This window comes from Armigeres subalbatus, chromosome 3 (genome assembly GCF_024139115.2).
Source record: "Armigeres subalbatus isolate Guangzhou_Male chromosome 3, GZ_Asu_2, whole genome shotgun sequence".
In the NCBI taxonomy this organism is placed as follows: domain Eukaryota; kingdom Metazoa; phylum Arthropoda; class Insecta; order Diptera; family Culicidae; genus Armigeres; species Armigeres subalbatus.
The window spans coordinates 327,701,999-327,707,142 of NC_085141.1; the positions used below are offsets into that span (position 1 = coordinate 327,701,999).

The following is a 5,144-nucleotide window of genomic DNA, read 5'->3' on the forward strand; positions in this document are numbered from 1 at the left end:
TTTGCATCGTCTTAGTCGCTCCGATTGGGGCTCGAGGGGGCTGGAGGGGGGGTGTCTAGGTCACAAAAGGACAATCTGTTGGATTTTGCATAGTCATAGTCCCCACGACGGAAGGGGGGGGGGTCGTTGATCTGCTTCGGTTCAGCTCGTGCTAAAGAAAGGGTTCTATTCCCCGCCCGTAGCAACTCTTTATAGTCTTGTCGTTGCTGTTGAATATTGAGTCAAAAATTCAATCAAATGTTGTGTTTCATCACCAAGGATCTCAATAATGTTTTCGTCTACCATATTTTCATCAAAGGATTGATCCATAGTAGGCCATACCGATTTAAATTTTATAAAAATACTTGAAGATGGGCCTTTTGAAGGAAATAGTTTTTCCCAAGCTGCTGTCATCAAAACTTCGGCAATACGATGCCTACACGCCAGCCATAAAAGATCTCTGCCAATCCGCTTCTCGATTAGGGTACAAGCGCCTTTTTTGATTCCTGTATTTGCTGCTGTTGTATCAAATCCCATTGCACAGATGCGATCGCTTAGTTCCCATGCATTCATCAATTTGCAAACTTTGTTTGCCTGTCTTTCACCAGTTCCAGAAGACAGTTTTGGGACTCCAAGCGTTTGCTCCAGAAGATACCAAAACTGGCAATCTTTCTACTTTGTCAGTACCTGAAATCCTTAAGGTCTCAACCACTTATGTTTCTATTGTAGAGTACATACGCTTTAAAGACGATCAGCGGGATTTTTCATCGTCTCAGTCGCCGAGTGGGGCGGGGGGTGGTTGCGTTCTGCTGATTGGAGTCATTCCCCGCCCGTTCTTATAAACTTTTGCCATTTTTTCGGTATGTTTCCCCCATTTTGCCGAAATACATTGTGTTGAGCTTCTTTCTTCTACCGATATGAGGCATGAGGGTTTGAGCCCATGTGATATCCTTTGCCTCAATACCCATAGTATGAATTAGGGCGTTTATGCGCTTTGTGAGGAAATCATTGGCATGATTTGCAACATTGGGGTTTGTGTTCTTCGTTATCATCAACAGGATGACATAACCTAAGCATATCATCTCGCTCCGAGTCTTTGTAGCTACAGGGACGTTGTTCGCATCTGCAGCAATCTGCATAGAAAGACCTGCTCCGCGAGTGTAATCGTCCCATGTGTCGTCATCTACAACATGGACTCCAGCGTCAAGGTCGTAGTGGTAGATATCGCATAGATGTTCACAACCGGGGATCCATGAGACGAGAGCAATTACATGAGCAATCGATGCCTGTCCAGAACCATTGACAATGTTTATCTTCGCAACGCAGGACATCGATCTGGCGATCGACTCAATTGTTTTTCCACTCGGAATTGCAACGACCTTTGACGACAACACTGCTCTTGGGGACCCGGCTGCTACCTCTGCTTCGTATTTGCTCACGAGACCAAGAGCCCGGCTCACAATGACATGATCGTGTTTGAAGACATAGTGAGAGCCCCGGTTTGACACAACATGAAATACAATCGCGCATTTCGTTGACAAATCTACATAGCTCACCCGATACACTGATACTTCCGACAACCTTTTGAACCATGTCTGCTCCTCAATGGATGTATCCATATCAATGTCATCCATGAACCCTTTGTCTACAGATTTCACTTGAGTTGGTGTTTCCGCCCGGGAGTTGCGGGAGTGACAAATTAGCAAGATCCAATTCAGTAATTTATTCTACGAGATGAGATTAATTACAAAATTCCTGTAAAGACATATCATTAGAGTCGAAGCCCGCATAAAACATGTATCGGTCTTACTATTTGTGATCTCACTGCAATCGAATTCTCTCGCAACTATCTTTCTGCTAGGTTTGGGAACCACTGTACCTATACTTGCGTTGAACGGGAATACTGAGCACTAACTGTATGAGCCATAAGAAATTGATTCTTACCTTCGAACTAACTACCGCTACTATATACTGGCAATCGGAATTCGGCAATCGGACTTAGTATTAAACGGTTCCTGGTCTGACTGGAATAGTTCGAATAATGTAGGGTCCTATACATAAGCCATCTATCACCTACCTGTTGATGCAATATGGTGAATATAATTCTAAGTCACTAGATATGTCTCTAAGCCTCTAATTCACAAACGGTAATAATAAACTTTGCAATTACTTGAGCTATCACAAAAGGAGAGCTAGGAATTTATCAGGGCACTATGATGGGATTTGTTGTGTGGTTTCGGTCTGTTTACAATGGGCATTAGTGATATTTCTGCCTGAGCTGTTAGTATCAGACATTCTGTTGGCGCTGTGTGTGTTACGTAGTGATGCGGAGCTGGATGGGACTTTCGGTATGCTGGTGTTAGACGAGGCGCATTTAAGACATTGGATTATTCTTTAATCTTGTACATATTTTAGCCAGATTCTATATATTTCCTAAAAAAATGCCAAGTCGACCCTTCGTACCAGTTCTGATTTCTTTTTGCGAAGCTTGGGCTGACTTTTGATCTTAATGATATCAAAAGGAGTGGCCGCAATATTCGTATTCCTTTTCACTAATTTGAAATTTGAATACTCAATCAACCACTCATGTTTCTATTGCAAAGTACATACGCCTGAAAAAAACGATCAGCGGGATTTTGCATCGTCTTAGTCGCTCCGATTGGGTTTCCTTGGAGAGGGGGGGGGGGGCTGGAGTAGGGAGATGTCTAGGTCACAAAAGGACAATCTTTTGGATTTTGCATAGTCATAGTCCCCACGACGGAACGGGGGGGGGGGGGGGTCGTTGATCTGCTCCGGTTCAGCTTGTGCTAAAGAAATGGTTCTATTCCACGCCCGTTTTTATAATCTTTTGCCATTTTTCCGGAATGCTTCTCCGATTTTACCGGATTGCATTAGGTAATTCTCTAATCTTTTACAAATTTTGGCCGGGTTCTATATCTTGCTTTGATTTTATTTTTTGAGGCTAGCTTTTGATTTGGATGATCTGATATAAAAGAGGGAGGGGGATGCACAATTAGTCTTCCTTTTCTGTTATTTGAAATTAGAATACTGAATCAACCACTCATGTTTCTATTGTAAAGTGCTTCCGCTTTACAGAAAGTTCTGCGGGATTTTGCATCGTCACAGTCGCCGCGAGGGGGGGGGGGGATTTGCGTGCTGCTGCTCGGAGTCATTCCCCGCCCGTTCTTATAAACTATTGCCATTTTTATCGGTATGTTTCTCCCATTTTGCCGAAATACATTGGATAATTCTCTAATCTTTTACATATTTTGGCCAGATTCTATATCTTTACTAAAAAAAATGCCAGATCGACCTTCCGTACCAGTTCTGATTTCTTTTTGCGAAGCTCGGGCTGGCTTTAGATCGCAATGATAATTGGTCTGCTGCTCGGAGTCTGCTCTATCTTGGTTTGATTTTTTTTTTGATGTTTGGACTAGCTTTTGATCTGAATGGTCTGATATAAAAGAGGAAGGGGGCGCACAATTAGTCTCCCTTTTCTGTTATTTGAAATTAGAATACTGAATCAACCACTCATGTTTCTATTGTAAAGTGCTTCCGTATTAAAGAAAGTTCTGCGGGATTTTGCATCGTCACAGTCGCAGGGGGGGGGGGTGTTGTGTTCTGCTCCGGTTCAGCTTGTCCTAAAAAATGCCCCGGTTGATTCCATTCTCCGCCTGGCAGGCTAATGTAGTCAGATTCGAATCGGTTTAAAAGTTTTTTTTACCATTTTGCCGGAAGGCATTGGATATTTTTTTTAATCTATTACAAATTTTAGCCAGTTTCTATATCTCTCTAAAACAAATCAAAAGGGGAGGCTATCGTATACATCGTATATGCAAATATGTCTTCCGATTCGCTAATTTGAAAAGTGATAATCGGATCAACCACTCATATTTCTATTGCAAAAGCTTTCGGGGCATTGTTGTATATCGTTTTCATTGTTGTGTATACTTTACGTTAGGGATTTTTCTTTAAATCACTTAACTCGCAGATTTGCTACATTTCAACTCAGTTCTTTATTGCATCTTTAGCCTTATTTATAACTTACATGCTAGCCCTACCTACCGTTATACTATACACACAACATGCGCGTTGTTGTACTAACTAAGCCAATGTCACGCGACAAAGAAAAACAAAAGCTTCTCCTATAATAAAGCTCGACAAAGCTCAACGCTTTGTCACGTTTTATTATATGTCTATGTTTTATTATGTCTGTGTCGCGCTTCTTATGTGTTTATGACCAGAGCGGATAGCCCTGGTCGTGAAAATGTGACAAATAACTGGGGTTTGGTGAATTTTACAAATAACTTTGGGTCTTTGGGTCTTATAAATAAATTAGGGTCTCTGCAGTTGTATATCCGTTAATCTGGCTTGAGATGTTTGATAGATTCACGTACATCACCTTCCCATGATTTTGTTCCTGGACTTGGGAATGGCAATTCCAGCTTCTCAACGGCTCCGGTGCTCTCCTGTAATTGTGGGTAGAGGTAGAGGGTGTCGTCGTATATGTCGTATATGTCCATAACGGCGTTGAAAAATAGTCGATATGTCTTCCGTTTCACTAATTTCAAATGTCAAACTCAATCATCCACTCATATTTCTATTGCAAATTATATACGCTCTAAAAAACGATCTGCGGGATTTTGCATCGTCATAGTCGCCGCGACGGAAGGGGGGGGGGGGGGGTAACCGCGTCCCTTAGACTATTTATCAGGCTAATTTATTATTTAGAAAAACACTTCGCCCGATCACGCGGCGAAACATAAGCGTGGCACTTTGGGCATTTTCTTTGGGAGTGAATGCCTAACTGGGGGCAACCAGTAGGGTCACTAAAGAAAACACTTGATTTCCAAAGATGTCGAATGCTTAACTGGAGTCATCCAGTAAGTTCGAGCTTGTTTGCAGATCGGTTTCTGCTCCGGTGCAACTCGTCCTGAAGAATTGGCCCCGTTAATACTATTTCTCTACATGGAGCAACATCCATTTTACCCAGTATCTTTAGATCTGAATGATAAAATGGGGGAAGGGGGTGGGGGTTGATACTCTACCCATTTTCCTCTTCTCTTTTTTCAAAATTGAAGACTCATGCAACCACTCATGTTTCTATTGCAAAGTACATACGCTTGAAAGGACGATCTGCGGGATTTTGCATCGTCATAGTCGCC

General features: G+C 42.3%; 1 long non-coding RNA gene across 1 annotated transcript; it reads right to left on the reverse strand.

Annotated features, from left to right (window-relative positions):
• Positions 1 to 1,658: 1,658 nt before the first annotated feature.
• On the reverse strand, positions 1,659 to 2,604 carry LOC134221168 (uncharacterized). The gene is made up of 4 exons (XR_009982238.1): positions 2,057 to 2,604; positions 1,924 to 2,003; positions 1,790 to 1,858; positions 1,659 to 1,734 (listed from the first exon to the last, which is right to left on the reverse strand). It is a non-coding gene; the product is annotated as an uncharacterized LOC134221168 (long non-coding RNA).
• Between the last annotated feature and the right edge of the window lie 2,540 nt (positions 2,605 to 5,144).